The following is an 18,157-nucleotide window of genomic DNA, read 5'->3' on the forward strand; positions in this document are numbered from 1 at the left end:
AAGAATTCTACAGAGTTTCCTTATTTAGATCATGATTACTAAAGAGGTTGTTGGCTCAGCCAATCTACATAGGAAAAACTAAGAGTAGATGAATAGTGCATATTGTCAAGTTAGGTCATATAGTTGAATGGCAGTCCAGTATGTTGGTTCCTACTCATCTGGAAAGTTAATGAAGATAGATGAGTTAAAATTAGAATTAGATAGGAGGAGGAAGAGATCAAGGTAGTTTACATCTGTAAAAATGCCCAACACTTGGACCAATCCCATGCTACTCCCAATCCCATCTTGTTAACACTATTATTTTTTGGTGATGTCATACATACACACACACATATGTATATATGCATACACATATGTACACATACACACTTCAATCTGTACATAACTCAGCATGAACATTTTTTCCACTCTTCTAGACAGATACTTGATATCCTTTCTATCCTTTATTCCTGAAAGTACCATGGCAAATAGTATAGTCACCAAACATTTCTTAAGTACCTATTATGTTGTGCTTAGGCATCATGCTAAGTACTGGGGATACAAAGTAAGGCAAAAGACAATACCTATACTCAAGGAATTCACAATACAATGGGGGAAACAACATGCAAATACCTATGTAGGAACAAACTATATAGGTTTATATGTACAAACATAAAAGGCTCAGACTGTCTAAATGATGGGGAGTCTTCTGGATCCAATCCTATCCAATGCATGCTTTCCTTCACTATGAATCAATGGATTAGTAATACATTGATCAACAAAGGGGAAGAAATGGCTCAAATGTATATGGCATAGTAGTTTTAGTAGGTTTCCAATTGCAAACCAGTGCCAAAATATTGCGTTGGATCACTGCAGATTATTTCTGGGTACATTGCTTTCTAGAATCATTTGTGGGAACTCGGATTGGGTCTATGATCCTATGATCCATCTTTATGATCCATAATGAATTACTAGGGATAGGATAAGGGTAACATTTAGTACTTCTAGGTTCAAATCTATGATTTCTCCATTAAAGTCTTGAGCAAGCTTTCTCTGAACTTTAGTTTTCCTAACTATGAAACTCAAATATTTGTCACCTATCTTTCCAAGAATTATGTGAAAACAAAAATCAAGAAAAAAAAATGTAAGCCCTTTGGAGTAAGTGGCACTTGATAAATATGTTGTTTTGAACTTGATTCTTTTCTCCTGGAAGGAGGCAGGAGGCAGAAATGAAGTGGGGGTGGTATCAGTAGGGTAAGCTTATGAATGGCTTTGCTTTCACCTCTTTGATAGCCAGGGCCACCAAACCCTTAAAGTGGAAAGATGTTAAATAGAGAGGTTAGGGGTGGAAAAGAATAGAATGAGAGGCTGTGTTACTTGGGGCAATACTGCCCTAGTACTTCCTGACTGCCTAAACACACAGTCCATAGGCATTTTGATACATATGGAGAGGGGGATGATTCCGGCTTCCCAACATCTGGCAGCACAGTTGCTGTGATGGCCGGATCATACTCTAGAGCAGCAGAAATTGAAAGGAGAGGATTGAGCCCAATACATAATTTGATTACTGTGGAACTTCTGTTTTCTTCTCCAAGTTTTGATCAAGAGCCAACCTGATATTATTTTAAAATATGAAAAATAATCCAGTACTGGGGAATGTGTTTTTGTATTCCATAAGCATGCCTGGAACACATCTTTACAACCAAATTATAAAACCCAGAACCTCAGGGCATAGAATAATGAATGACAGTGTGACTAGGGAGGTACTGGCGGGTACCACTAGAATAATAAAATTGCAAATGTTCATTTACTTGGCTTAAGTGAATCAAATAGCAAAGCATCAGGGAGACATATTTATCAGCTGCTCCTGATTAAATGGGGAAATCCTGCATTTGGGGTATGAATTTCCCTTCTGTTTCATGTTGATGCATCCCTCTCCTTCTATTGCTGTATATTAACTAACTTTTAAAATGTTGAATTATAAAAGACAACCCTTTTAGCTTAAAGAAATGATTTCCATATATGCAAACTGTCTGGCTTGGATGTCAGCTCCCATATTGGAAAAGGCACATGTACTACAGGAAGCCTTTGGTCTACTGAGTAGGATGTCAGAGGAAAATGCCTAAATTACTTTCATATTCATAGTAAGGAGGCCAAATCAGCTCTATATGTGATAAGCAAAGTCAGTAACCATAGTAACATTTTATATCCTTTTCAGCAAAGGGGAAGAAAATTCTCTACTTGCTAATAACTTCTTACAGAGGGCTCATGCCATTGCTCTGACTATCACTTTAGCCTCTTTCTATACTGACAAAACATCCTCTGGTAACTTGTGGCCCAGTTGGTCAGACTTGGCCCAGTTAACTCACTTGACATCTGATGTAATGATTTCTATACAATGTTTATTATAAGCCCATAGTTATCCAAGCTCTTGTATACTCTACCCACTCTTCCAGATTTTACTAGAGTTGGTAAAAGATGGGAATTGGAATTTTTGGCTCTGAAAAGCTCAGATTTCTACCATTGGAGCCACAATTAAATTCCCCTCAGTAAAAACTGTCTTAGGACTCTTCCTATAGAGACTTATGGATAAGCCAGCAATGGAACTGGCTTTAAAAAACATTAATCTTAGGCAAAATCCTCTGTGGCCTTGCAAAGGACCACAAAGCCTTTCCAGACAGACTTCACATTACTCTTCCTCATATTTACCATATCCCTGCCAAACAGGCCTACTTGCTATTCCCTGTACATGGTATTCCCACCTTTAAGTCTTTGAAAAGGAAAGCTGTCTTGCCTGGAATGCTCTCCTCCTTACCTCTTTTCCTTGGAATATCAAGCTTCCTTCAAGGTTGAGATCACATTCTAGCTCCTATGTGAGCCCTTTCCTCATCTCTTCTGTTATTGTTCATATTTCCCACAAATTATTTTGTCTTGACTTTACATGTATCTATCTGTACACATATTATTTTCCCTCCAGTATTAAGTAAGCTTCTTGAGTATGGGGATTGTCTTATTTTTGTCTCTGTGTGTCTCTAGCTCTGTAGTATGTTGCCTTGTACAAAGTAGATACATAATAAATGCCTGTTGAATTGAACTTAATTGAATTGAATTCTCACCAAATAAATTTCTATGTACTATGACAACTAGAATTTTCTGGCATTAAAAAATCTGTATTTATCAAAAGTGATGTTAAAACATCTCTTGTGACTTCTTCCATGTTGTGCTCTAAGAAGCAACCCATCTTGCCCATCTCTGGTCTAGTTCTTCATGAAGCATAAATAAAATCATAGATTTTTTTAAAAGCTAAAACAGCCTTTATAAGTCTTTTAGCCCAGTTACATTCATTCTACAGATGAGGAAACATAATCCCCGAAGGTTAAATCGTTAATCCCCTCCCACTGCCCCTACCATCAATTTCCCAGTCTTTTTACATCTTCTTTCTCACCCCAACTCTCTAATCCAGCAACACTGGCTTCTTTGTTGTTTCATGAACAAGACACTTCATCTCTTAGCTCTGGGCATTTTTTTCTGGCTATCCTCCATGCCTGCAATGCTCTTCATCGTCATCTCCACCTACTGGCTTCTCCAGCTTCCTTTAAATCCCAACTGAAATCCCATCTTCTACAGGAAGCCTTTCCCAACCCCCCTTACTTACAGTGCCTTCCCTCTTTTAATTATTTCCTACTTTTCCTGTATAGAGCTTATTTACACACACTTAATAACTTGTTCCCCCCCCCCATTAGACTGTGAACTCCTTGAGGGCAGGGATTGTCTTTTGCCTCCTTTTTTGTATTCCCAGTTCTTGGCATACTGCCTGACACATGGTAAATGTTTAATAAATGTTTATTGACTGGCTGACTAGCATTAAGTAGCAGAGCTAGGATTTGAATCCCACTTTCTCTGACTCCAAATCTGGAGATCTTTCCACTGTAGCACTTAAAATAAATATACAAGTATATAAGTATAACCAATTGCAGCTGCACAGGGAGAGATCAACAGGAGTGTGCGTGTGTATATGAGGGGGGTGACCAGCATGACTGAAGTGACCACATTTTCTGCTGAGGGTGAAGTCTGTCCAAACTACATGTCTTGCCCACATTTACAGATGCCACCCCCTCCCAAATGCAGTCATCTCCACCCACTCTTTCCACACCCCAGATTACTTGGCTAGAACAAGACACACATTTCCCTGTAGCAGTCATACTCAGAATTCTCCCACAGGCAAAAATTGCCCATGAAAACTCAGCAGGAAAGGGAGAATGATATATAATTGATTTCTTATCTGCTGTATGATTTTTGATGAATCTCTTGCTTGATTCTTCTGATACAAAGTTTGGACCTGGAAATACAAGGCAGGGCTTATAATTTTTGGCTGCATGGTGAGCTACTTGCTCTTCCCTCCCTTTATGGACCACAACATATTACGGTGAAGGTCGAAGTTCTGTTCTAATGAAGCAATTTGTAAAGTAGAAGCAAGTACCATGTTTTGGTTGTGTTACAAGCAACAAAAAAGAGCACATAAACATATTTCTACTTCAGGAATTCTAAATTTCAAAACTGCACATTGAATGGCATGGGAGAAGCTGGAGGGAAGTTCGTTTTTGAAAGGTGGGGCTTTCTGAGGCAGATTTATGAGAGGATGGCTCAGCTCTTGGCTCTCAGCAGTTCCAGCATAAAAAGACTGAGACCTCCTCGGAGCTCTAAGTGGATGCTGTTGCCTAAATTATGTCAGATGAGAGGACCAAATACAGCAACCATTGCCAGTGATTTATGTCAGAGCTCAAAACTGAGAATCCATGAATGGCTGACACTGGGAAGATTTAGGGGATGGCACAACTCCTCTTTTGATTTCTTGAGCTTCTACCTTGCCCCTAACCCTACTTTCTGTATATTATAATGAAGGTAGAAAGTCCAGGTGATTCAAACATGCAATATCCAGATTTAGAATGTTTCAATTAGAAAAATATTTCTGCAAATTTTGTGTGCGTGCTTGTATTCTATACTTGTGTCCAAATTGCTTCATCAGACTAGAATGTATTTACGGAGAAATGTTTTCTTTATCCATCTCTCTAAATTTTCTCTTGATTTGAACTTGACTCTGTTTCCTTCCTTCCTCCCTTCTTTCTCTTTCTTTTCTCTCTTTACCTTCTATTTTTTCTCTCCTTTTTTCTCTTTCTTTTCTTCCCTCCATACTTTCTTCATTTTTTAAGGGCAAAGGCCAATTGACTAAGTCAACTAAATTATCCCAACCCACTTAAAATAATTGACTAGTTGCTATGTCCTGATACCTTTTTTATTTTTAAAATGTAATCTCATTTATATAAATCCCTTAACATGAACTCTTTGCGTGGAAGAAATCTAAGCAAACAATATTCTTGTCAAATGCATTTGTGCAGGTCAGTAACAGTGCCTTATTAGAAACAGCATTTCCACATTTGTGACTAAAAGGACCTTTTTCTGTCTCAAAATGTGGTCTCTCCTTCGGTTTGTTTCTCCCATGAATCTATCCAGGCTTTGTTAATGATTCTCTTTACTTCATCATCTCTAGTTTCATAAATCTTCAAGACATTCTCTTTCAGTATCAAAGGAGGATTTCCTCTTCTCTCTGTATTAATTTTCTACCTGAGTCAGGTGATCCCACTTCTATTCTAGTTACTTTTTTGTATAATATAAAAACTGTATAAATCTTGATTTTTCTTAAAGTACCTTATATAGATTTGGGCTTCAAGAGATAGTAACAGTTATAGAGTAGTCCATTTTTCATTTTAGAACATTTACAAGAAGCTCGAATGATCTCTCTGGGAGTTTTACCTCTACATTCTCAATGGAAAGTAGCTGAACATCAGTGAAAGTGACATAGAGTTTCACAAGTTTATCTTGTTGACCTCATCCATAATTATTGATTTTCACTGTGTATACAACCATAATGGGGGCAACCACAGCTGCCAGATTCTCATTTTCAATAGTTTCTCCTTTTTCTGTTCTCCTCTACTGTCTTGTGCTTAATTTTTTTTTTGGTGGGGCAATGGGGGTTAAGTGACTTGCCCAGGGTCACACAGCTAGTAAGTGTCAAGTGTCTGGGGGCCAGATTTGAACCCAGCTACTCCTGAATCCAGAGCCGGTGCTTTATCCACTGCACCACCTAGCTGCCCCCTTGTGCTTAATTTTTGCTTCTAACTTGGATTTTTCTGCTATCAGAGACTCTTTTCCTTATAGCCTTTTCCTTCACATCATCTAGGACTTTCTGTAGCTCCTCCAAGAATGACAACATGGTTTTTAGCCACCAACAGGGGTAACAGGACTTCTGGCATGAGTCCGGGCCACACAGGGGAGAAGGGCCAGGGACACCACAAGATATTCGATCAGAGTTTCTCTTGAAGCTTCAGTCACTACTGGAGCATGGACCAGACTGACATGAGTTGTCCTCATTGCTACCTGTGCACTCATCAAAATAGAATCAGTTGCCTTCTATAGCACATGGTAAGTACTTACCCTTGTGGACTGACTGATTTATCTCAAACCAGATGAATAGTGAAGCTCCTTGCCTAGACTCCCACGTTTTTCAGTAGGTTCTAGACACAACTCTCATTTCTTCCTATCTTCCAAATCTATTCATTATGCCTCACCATCCCTTGCAAGATTCCCATTACCTTTTTTTTCTTTTTGGTGAGGCAACTGGGGTTAAGTGATTTGCCCAGGGTCACACAGCTAGTAAGTGTCAAGTGTCTGAGGTCGGATTTAAACTCAGGTACTACTGAATTCAGGGCCAGTAGTCTATCCACTGCGCCACCTAGCTGCCCCTCCCATTACCTTTTAAAACTAGTTCTAATTGGCAGTCTGTGCCAGTATAACTGAAATAAGACATCTGGACACTGAGGACTTACACATAGCCTTATGGGAAATGTAGTCCACAGAATTTACATCAGTGACCAAGGCTTCACATGACCCCAAGCACTGTGGGAAATGTCCTTTACACAAGCATTAAGTGACTTTTTAAAGCTTCAGTCTTTCATAATCCTTGGACACTTCAGAGCTCAGAACTATCCTTACTTTTGTTGCTGTTTGTCCTTCATCCTCAAAGAGGACCATGATATTAGGGTGATGTCACGACTTGCAGTGAATTGGATTAAAGTGAGGGAGGGCTGTGCAAGGTCACCAACCTCTCTCCTCCAGAGCCATCTGGGACCAGTAGCAAGATATATATCAGGATGTTTAAGGCAACTGGGGTCACATAGGTAGCAAGCATCTGAGGTAAGATTTAAACTCAGGTCCTCCCAACTTCAGGGCCAGTGCTCTATCCACTGTGCCACCTAACTGCCACTCCTTCTTACTTTACTAAGGGGGTGACCATTGTAAAGTAAATGCCATATTCAAGCATGTACATTTAAAGATCATAAACATAATCGTAAACAATAACTACCTTGCTGATCCTTTTTAACTCTTCATCTGCTCTAATCCTTGAACCTTCTTCTTTTTTTTTTCTTTTTTTTTTTGCAGGGCAATGGGGGTTAAGTGACTTGCCCAGGGTCACACAGCTAGTAAGTGTCAAGTGTCTGAGGCTGGATTTGAACCCGGGTACTCCTGAATCCAAGGCCGGTGCTTTATCCACTGCGCCACCTAGCTGCCCCAAAAATGAAGGTTTGATTTTTTTTGTATGTGTGAGGCAATTGGGGTTAAGTGACTTGCCCAGGGCCACATAGCTAGTACGTGTCAAGCGTCTGAGGTTAGATTTGAACTCAGGTCCTCCTGACTCCAGGGCTGGTGTTCTATCCACTGTGCCACTTAGCTGCCCCCCCTGAACCTTCTTCTGATGTACATATAGTCGAGTTGTAGAGCTGAAAGATGAGGAAGGAAAGGAGGGACAACTTTATCTAGTGGGTTCTTCACTAGCCCTGGAATTACGTGGTTTTCCTAACGGGTTTGACTGTTTAGTGTGGGTTTTAGTGGGGTTTTTTAATGGTAAGGACAGAACTCCAAGTCCAGGCATAAACAGGGCTTGGAGATCAGACAGACATAAAGGAGGAAGAAAACTGGAAGAGCACTTATCACCCCAAAAGTATGCATCTTTGATCCCAATTTCTTCCTCCGTTTCCTATCTATTCTGTCTCAATTCTTTTTTGTTTTTGTTTTTGTTTTTGTTTTTTTTAGTGAGGCAATTGGGGCCAAGTGACCTGCCCAGGGTCACACAGCTAGTTAAGTGTCTGAGGCCAGATCCGAACTCAGGTACTCCTGACTCCAGGGCCGGTACTCTATCCACTGTCTCAATTCTAAACTGTATTTTTGAGAGTTTCTCAAAATGGAGTCCTTGTCCATGTCTTTTTGTATAACTTCTAAGAGAGGATGCAGGTAGCATGTTAGATCCCTTTCTCTGGTTCTTTTTCCCATTTCAGAGAAGTTAGTACAATACTCCATTCTTCCTCACTCTCAGTACATTCCTGGTCTACTTTTTTGTTCATGCAGGTACACAATGAGGTCTTTTACATTACTTCATCTGCCTACTTCCAATTATTATGGATCTTTCCACTACAGGGTAGCTCAATACAAAGATCACTATTTCTGGAGTCAGAGGACCTGAGTTCAAATCCCACTGCTGATCCCGACTTTATACCAATCTCTGGGTCTCAGTTTCTTCATCAGTAAAATAAGAGAGCTGGATTAGATGACCTCTGGGATTCCCTCCAGGTTTAGAGCCTATAATCTTTGGGTCATCCTGTCATTTGGATTCTTTTGAGGTTATGGTGTTCCATAGTACTTAAGAACAGATGTTTTAAACCTGGAATCTGGGAACTCTCCCCTCCCCCCAAAGACTTTGATGACTATTTTAATAAAAATCGCTTTCCTTTGTATTGCTGTGACTTTAATTTTATGTATTTAAAATATTATCCTGGGAAGGGGTCCACAGGCTTCACCAAAGGAGTACATGACACAACAAGGGCTAAGAATTCCTGGTTTAGGACAGAGACTGTAGCTGGATTTCTGATGCTGGGGGCAGGGATCTCTGAGCTTTGATTGTGAGGGTCTTTAAGCTATAGAAGGAGGAGGAAATGAATTCAGCGAGTCAGCAATGCCCTTTTGGAGAAGACATTGGCACACCCACTTTGCCATGCAAAGTCTAGTCAGAGTTTGGGATGTTAAGTTCCAACCCACAGTATGTCAGGGCTGCTCACTGAGGTGAGAACACTGTAGTAGGGTTTTATTATCAGGCATATCTGGTTGGTTTCCCAGATTTGATGAGAGAGGGAGAGACAGACAGACAGACAGACAGACAGAGACAGAGATAGACAGGGAGAGACAGACAGAGATAGAGACAGAGAGATAAAGAGACAGAGACAGAGAGACAGTGACAGAGAGAGAGAGAGAGAGAGAGAGAGAGAGAGAGAGAGAGAGAGAGAGAGAGAGAGTATTGATACAGAAGTTTCCAGAAAACAGCAGAGTGGGAGTGTTAGGAAAAAGTGGATAAACCCAGTATCCAGAGCAGAGACAGTCTCATAAAAGTGAGCCCCATAACCTTGAGAGTTTGAGATATTTCCTGATCTCTCCTAAAGTCAGACGGGGTACAGTAAATAGAGCAATGGACTTGGAGTTAAGAAGACAGTTCAAATCTAGCATCAGACATTTATGAGCTGTGTGACCCTGGACAAAAGACTTAACTGCTGTTTCTTCAACTGTAAAATTTTTATAAATAGCTCCTGCTTCCCAGGGTTGTTGTGAGAATCAGATGAGATAATATTTGTCAGGTACCTGGCACATAGTAGATGCTTAATAAATGTTTATTTCCTTCCCCACTTTGTATTTTATACACACACACACACACACACACACACACACACACACACACACAGAGTCACACACATTTATATAGGGCTTACTATGTGCTAGACACTATGCTAAGAGCTTTACAATTATTATTTCATTTGATCTTTACAACAATCCTGGGAGGTAGGTGCTAATACAATCTCCATTTGCAGATGAGAAAACTGAGGCATACGAGAGTTAAGTGACTTTCTCATGGCCTTACAACTAGTGTCTGAGGCTAGATTTGAACTCAGTCTTGCTGAGTCCAGGTTGGCACTCTTTCCACTGTGCCATATAACTGTCCCATATAAGCATTTGTATATCTATGTGTATATGTGTGTACATACATATGTGTATACACATATACTGTGTTATATTATTAACTTCTCTGTATACAATCTATTTCCCTCAAGTAGAATGTAAGTTCTTTGAGGATAAGAACCACTTCATTTTGTCTTTGTGTTGCCAGAGTCTAACCCAGTGTTTTGCATTTTACTGGGGAGACAATCAAATGTTCTGGAACTCAAAGCATTTATTACAATGTTATCCTGAAACGTAACTAGCTGGTGAATCTCACTGTTGATAATCAATTACTCTGATTTTCTTTCTTAAGAAGAAATGAGCAGGGGGCAGCTAGGTGGCGCAGTGGATAGAGCACCGGCCCTGAAGTCAGGAGGACCTGAGTTCAAAGTTGGCCTCAGACACAACACTTACTAGCTGTGTGATCCTGGGCAAGTCACTTAACCCCAACTGCCTCACTAAACAAAAAATAAGAAGAAGAAGAAGAAGAAGAAATGAGCCGCAGGTATAAGGAAACTCAGAAAGGTTGTCTGAGGATGAGCAGTCTTCTGAGATATATACAGCTTCATAGACTATTCAAGCTGTAAAGGGCCTTAGAGATAGTCTAATGCAACCCTCATTTAATACCTGAGGAAGCTGAGGCTCAGAAGATGGATGTAATTTGCCAGAGATTACATAGTGAATTAAAGGCAGAACCAGAATTCCAACTTTATTCTCCAAACTGAATCCCTTAATTCTATGTTCCAGGAGGAGTCTAAAGATGCTGATTATTCTGCTTGCTACCTTTGTGACTTTCCAATAGTTATGTAACCACTCTGGACATCAGTTTCCTCCTCAATAAAATTAAGAGATTGACCTAATCTTCAAATTCCCTCCCAACTCTGAATCCTATGGGCTTGAAGATGGCAGCACTAGAATGTCAAAATAGAATAATTAACTGAAAGGTCTGTGTGGTTTTGAAAAAAACAAATGTCCTATATATGATATTTTGGGACAGATACAACAAGCAAATAATTCAAAGCTTTATTCTTTCCATAAAACACACACACACACACACACACACAGACACCCCATGGCAATAAAAGCAGGAGGTTTCTCACTGTGAGTGTTCTGTTGTGTCTTTAAAAGAAAGAAAGAAAACACACATGCAAAAAAAAAAAAGCCAAAAGCAGAGCAAGGAGCAGACCATTTAACATGAAAATAGCATCCTGACCCTTTCTGGGCTAAATGTTGTTAATCAAGTTTAAATTTAGCTCCCACACGGTCTCCGATGAAAAGGAGACAGCCCGGCAGAGCAAGGCAAAACTTGAACGCCTGAGAATATCTCTGCTGCAAGGCAACGAAAACAAGTCTAGAGTCAACAAAGGCCAGCCTGTAAAAACAAATGGGGCTGATGAGGAGGCACTGCCACCAGCAAGCTCATTAGCAGCCAGATTGAGCCACCAGAGCTGTCTCCCTGCTGTTTCCTTGCTGACTGGTCCCCAAGTCGCTGGTGGCCGCAGTGCCTCTGACTCAGGCAGGCACCAGGTCCCTGCAGCTGCAACTAATGAGCACCTTCCCCCGGGCCCACACAATGCAAGCCCCGGAACTCCCCCTGAGAAGAGTGTTTGTCTGTGGTGGGGTGGGCCAGACTGCTGTGGGGAAGGGGAGGGTGGGAAGGAGGTCAGGAAACGTCAAATGCCCGAAGAGAGGAAAAGAAAAGCCTTTGTCCTTATCTACCCTCTAGATAACCAGTAATGAGAGATGGGAGGAAGACTGGGGAGCTGGGGGTGGGGGTGGGATTCTGAAGTTAACATGATAAATGTGTATGTGTGTGTGTGTGTGTGTGTGTGTGTGTGTGTGTGTGTGTGTGTGTGTGAAAGTGAGCGTGTCTAGCATTGCTACTGACCTTCGACTTCCTGACTTGTAAATTCCAGACCACTGAAAAAGCTCCTAGGGTTTATCTGAGATCTTGGAGCCAGAAGATGCTATTGGATAGGGAGTGGGATATCCTGGATTGAAGTAAATTGTGCCATGAAGATATTATAAAGATAAAGACTCAGGGCCTTGGGGACAAAGATGAAATATGCTTTAAACATGGAAATTAACAGGAGTTTTGAAATGTAATCAGACGCCCCAAAGAGGTTTTCTGGTGAGGGTATTAAGGAGGGTGAAAAGCAGTGGTCTACTGCAGTCTTTCTGTTGATTATATTGCATAATTACCTGTATAGAAAACCCTCTTATCATCACTGATTGGGGATTTAATAAAGTGATTTCCCTAGGTGGCTATAAAATTTGAAAGGATGCCCTTCTGCAAGAGAGGCAGGGTGCTCTCAGGTGGATAGAGAGCCAACTTTGGAGTCAAAGGACCTGAGTTCAAGTTCTGCCTCTGAAACATATGAGCTATATGATCATGAGTACAAGGAGCTGCTGAGCTACATCAGTGGAGGACATTTCCATGCCAGGAAATCCCTATGCCAGTGAAATTCCAAGTTTGAACAAAAGAAAAGATCTACTGCAAAGGGTGATTAGGATGCTATTCTGGTAAGGGGGTGGTTCATGTGACCTCAAGTTCTAATTGCAGGACTAATAGCAGTCCTTAAATTCTTGAGAGGTTATTGGGTGACAAATACTCTCATTTCACAGAGATTGAAGGTGAGATGTTTTAACTTTGTGTCTGGCCAAGAGATGTGAAAGACATAGTCTGGCAACATTAAAAGGAGTAGAAAGTTGCATTAAAAACAACAAAAATCAAACAAAAACCACTTCTACCTAAAACATCTCCTAGCCTTAAATTCATATCATTAATGCTACCTTTGGTTTAGGAAGCAAAGACTTTAAGCATTATTTCTCAAATACCACTTTTTTGATCATCTCCTTATTATGAGACTTATCAGTAATAGATCAGGCCATTGTCCTCATCTCTCCTTCACCACAGTGGACTCCATCCCTAGTGACCTTTCACCTTATCTTGCTGGGAACCATTCCTCTATGCTACTTCTTTACTATCTCCAAACCAGGTTGTCTATGCTGAAGCCATTGTCCTCATCTCCTATCCCTACCCCCTTGACAGATTCCCTTTCTGTGCCATCTTCTCCCATTAGAGCAAACTGCTGGAAGGCAAAGACCATCTTGCTTGTCTGTATTTATATCTGTAGGGTTTAGCAATACCTAACAGACATTTTTTTTTAATTCCCTATTTCTTTGTTTCTGTCTCTCATCCATCTATCTTGATGGAATAGAAAACTAGGCTGAATCTAGTAAGATGATTTTATTTTATTTTTTTAGTGAGGCAATTGGGGTTAAGTGACTTGCCCAGGGTCACACAGCTAGTAAGTGTTAAGTGTCTGAAGCCGGATTTGAACTCAGGTCCTCCTGACTCCAGGGCCGGTGCTCTATCCACTGCGCCACCTACCTGCCCCAAGATGATTAAAAAAATATATATTAACTTGTTTATTTCAAACGCTTTGTAGATGAGTAAGGCATATATAAAAAGCACAGTGAAAAAGCCAAAATTATCACCACATTCCTTTCAGAGTTTATCAATATGTATTTATGAAACATCTACTTTGTACAACATTGACAATACAAAACAAAAATGGAAAAATCCTTGCCCCCAAGTAGCTTGCAATCTATGAGTGGGGAGACAACATGTCCATTTCTAGGTATAAACAAAAGAGATATAAAATGATTTGGGGAGAGAGGGCACTAGCATCCTAGGGTCTAAGTGTCTAACACATGGCCCACGCCTCCTATAACACTCTCTAGTTCAACTGAACCAGATTAAAATGTAATTGGTGGGGGCATCTAGGTGGCACAGTGGATAAAGCATTGGCCCTGGATTCAGAAGGACCTGAGTTCAAATTTGACCTCAGACACTTGACACCTACTAGCTGTGTGACCTTGGGCAAGTCACTTAACCCTCATTGCCCAGCAAAAAGAAAAATGTAATTGGCAAATATTTAACAAACTAAATAAAAATACCATCAAATATAGGTAACATTACATAACAAAATCAATCTGCAAGTCACAGAGATCTTTTTGGACTGATAGTGGGCCCCATTTCTATCTGAGGTTGATATCATTGTTTTACGGGATCAGGAAAAGCTTCCTATACAAGGTGATGCTTGAATTGGGTCTTGAAAGAAACTAGGGAAGTAGAATTAAGGAGGAAAAACATTCTAGTCATTGGGGATTGCCAATGTAAAGGCATGATAGAATGTCATGTATGAGAAACTGTAAGAAGGCCAATTTGGCTAGACCATAGAGTGTGTAGAGGGGAGTAATGTGTAAGGCCTAAAATATAAGATTGAAGTAGGTTCTGAGGAGTTTAAATATGATTTTATTTAATTTTAGAATCAAAATTTTTATGGGAACATAATTCCTAAATTATATGTGATAGACATTCTAATCCAAATATTTACTTTTCATGCCAATTCTCAAACACTTCTATTGAATAAAATGCTATAAGATTGTGTTTATAAAGGAAAAATATGGGTTACAAAGTAAAATATATAATATGCAATTTAAGTTCTACCCATGGGTTTGAGAAATAATTCCATCGATGATAAGAATGGAGAGGCATGGTTAGATAGCAGATTACATGAAAAAGATGTGTGTGGGGGTGGTGGTGGTGGAGTATATGTGTATGAAAAGCACAATATAGCAGCCGAAATAGCTAAGGTCACCTTTGTCCTTTTACACTACAATAAGGAAGGCATAGATTTCAGGAACAGAGAAGTGATGGTTCTTCCCTATTCTGTCCTTGTTGGAACATACCCGGAATAGCATGTCCAGTTCTGAATGCTATAGTTTAAGAGACATATTAATAAACTAAAGAGAAAACAATAGAAAGAAATCTCAATTTTGATGAACCTTGAGTTCATGCCATAGGACTACCAATGTTTGACATTGGGAAAGTTCAGCTCAGGGAAGAGAATGCTGAAGGGAAACATGGTAATTGTCTTCAAGTGTTTGGAAGAGAGGTTAGATTTGTTCTGTTTTGCCCCAAAGGATAGACACAGGAACATGGGAGAAGTTGCAAAGAGTTTGATGTTAGGTAGTATGTTCCCTGAATCCCCCTCACTGGAGACTTACTCAGTATGTTTAACTTTTTCAGATATGAGTTGAACTAGATGGCTGCTAAGGATCACCCCCCCCTCCCCAATTCTAAAATTCTGTGATTATAGCTGTTTGTCCTCTCAGCAGCACATTAGCAAAGATTAGAGAGGCAACAGACAGAAGGTAAAAAAAGAGACAAAAAGGGGCAGCTAGGTGGCGCAGTGGATAGAGCACCAGCCCTGGAGTCAGGAGGACCTGAGTTCAAATCCCACCTCAGACACTTAACACTTTCTAGCTGTGTGACCCTGGGCAAGTCACTTAACCCCAATTGCCTCACTAAAAAAAAAATAATAATAAGAAGAAGAAGAATAAAAAACTAGTTTAAAAAAAAAAGAGAAAAGAAACCTGGGCTTGCTTTAAGAAAAATTGGGTTCAAATACTAGTTTTGTCATTTTTGTGTGTAAACTTTTTCAGATTATTTAAAGTATTTGATCCTTGGTAAAATGAGGAAAATAGCAATAATAACTACATTTGTGTTACGATTATTACTGTTGTAACTATTATAATTAACTCAGCCAATGAACTATATTGAAACTAGAACATTATCACTGACTACCTTGTTTTCCATTGAATGGACATATTACACCAACATCACAGGATTACTTGGCTAGATCATCTTAGATGACATATGTAACATAGTTCGCAATTTTTATAATGCTGTGTAAATGTTAGCAATTATTATTATTTTACCCCACAGCTGATATTTCCATTTGCTCTTTTTATTAATATCCTTTAGCCCTTCATATTCTGGGAATGAATAGAAAATGCATCTGAATGTGTGACTCTGGCCATTTATAGTAATTACTTCCTCTTTTTTTTGGTTAGGCAATTGGGGTTAAGTGACTTGCCCAGGGTCACACAGCTAGTGTTAAGTGTCTGAGGCTGCATTTGAGCTCAGGTCCTCCTGACTCCAGGGCTGGTGCTCTATCCACTGCGCCACCTAGCTGCCCCTATAGTCATTACTTCTATAAGGAAGCTTGATGTTCTGGCTATTCCTGTAGCCCAGGATTCAGGGTTCAAAATTTATACTTATTACCTTCATTACAATGGAAAAATATGAATTTCCTCATCTGTAAAACGAGATTTATGATACCCATAGTATCTGCCTTACAGGAGTGCTATGGGGCTCAAATGAGATATTATGTATCAGTTACTTATTCTCTTATTGATACAAATTATAAATTATTCATAAGTGAAGCCAGGAACCAACAAACCTATCAAAAATAATTTTATCTCAGATAATTAGAAGAACTTGGTTCATATTCCCCCTAGGCACACAGTTTTGATTTTCTTTCTTTGATATTTGCACATTTAAACTCTTGTCTCCTTTGGATCTCTATGTTCTCTGTGTTATGATATTTGAATGTCTGAGCTGCTGAGCAGACAGATCAAGCAAATGAGAGCTCATGAAGTGATGGTCACCACAGAGAATCCCATGAATAGCTGAGGTCTCTCTGTGTGCTTTAGGGGTGGAGACTTGCCATATTTGAGGTCATGTCAATTGACACTGTAACTTTCCCTTTTAATGGACACGAAACCGATCCAAAACCACCAACTTTTGCCTGACTTCAAACTGAAATCACCTCCGGGAGAAAATAAAACAAAGTTTCACCTGAAACTTGGCCCTGAGTTTTCCTCTGTGTTGTTTTATAAATCATAAACACACCCATATTGAGTTAGGCTCTGGAGTGGAGCTCCAACCAGACACTTTTCTGCTTCCTTTGGGGAGTGATGATGAAATCTCTATATACTTTAGATGGATACCACTGGAGTATATAGGAAGTAAAAGGAGCATTCTTCTGATAGGGTGAATAGGGGTCATGTTTCAAAGCAGAGGATTTGGGAGAAAAATCCTTGGGCTATATCCTCATTTGACACATATTTATTTCCTGAGTGATGCTGGTCTCTGTTTAAAAGTATAATTAGGGACTTAATGCTTCAGAGGAAATGTTGCATCAATTCACTTTAACCTTTGATTTTCATGTAAGTTCTTGGATGAGTCTGTCGTGGATATGTACTTTGTGTGTGTGTGTGTGTGTGTGTGTGTGTGTGTGTGTGTGTGTGTGTGTTGGGGGGGGCTTGTGAGTGTGTAGGTATGTCTGACATCATGTAGTCTGTTCTTAGTTTTGTTAATTTACTTCTAGAAACCCAGAGAGCAGGAGAAGACCTGTGATTATTCTTATGGAAGTTTTAATACGCTAAGGCAGCATAGTGTAGCAGAAAATATAAAATATTTAAAATCAAAGGGCCTTGAATTCCAAATCTGACCCTGCTTTTCACTACCTATGTGACCTTCATTTGCAAGTCACTTAACCCCACTCCCTCCCACATCCTTTAAGCTTCAGTTTCTTCCTCTTGTAAATTAAGGGAATTTGGACTGGACCACATCTAAGGTCTACTTGAGTTCTATGATTCTGTGATAGGGAGCTTCAATATCTGGGTAAGGGTAATGCACTCTGGAAATAATTCTTCCACCATGCTCTTGGTCCTGCTCCTCATCTTCTCTACCTTATTCTTTCTTCATTCCTTCCTCCTTTCAAGGGTTGGGGAAAAGAAAGAAGCATCCTAGTAGTCCCTGATTCCCCTCACTCCCATCCTTGAGAAAGCACATACAATTATAGCACTTCCAATACAAATAAGAGTTATAGTGCACAATGTGGTGAAAAGAGTGTTGAATGGGGAAGCCAAAAGACCTGAGTTCAAATCTGTTTTGCTATTGTATGGTCACAGCTTCTCTAGCCCTCAGTTTGCTCATCTGTAAAATGAGGAGACTGGAGTAGATGACTTCCTAAGGTTCTTCCCATTCTACAATTTACAAATACATTATTCTGCTAAGTGAGCAAGTGATAGGGGCAGCTAGGTAGCACAGTGGATAAAGCACTGGCCCTGGATTCAGGAGGATGTGAGTTCAAATCCAGCCTCAGACACTTGACACTTACTAGCTGTGTGACCCTGGGCAAGTCACTTAACCCCCATTGCCCTG

General features: G+C 40.0%; 1 pseudogene; it reads right to left on the minus strand.

Annotated features, from left to right (window-relative positions):
* Positions 1 to 5,441: 5,441 nt before the first annotated feature.
* LOC122753388 lies at positions 5,442 to 6,250 on the minus strand (annotated as a pseudogene).
* Positions 6,251 to 18,157: the final 11,907 nt, after the last annotated feature.

Source organism: Dromiciops gliroides, chromosome 4 (assembly GCF_019393635.1).
Source record: "Dromiciops gliroides isolate mDroGli1 chromosome 4, mDroGli1.pri, whole genome shotgun sequence".
Classification (NCBI taxonomy): domain Eukaryota; kingdom Metazoa; phylum Chordata; class Mammalia; order Microbiotheria; family Microbiotheriidae; genus Dromiciops; species Dromiciops gliroides.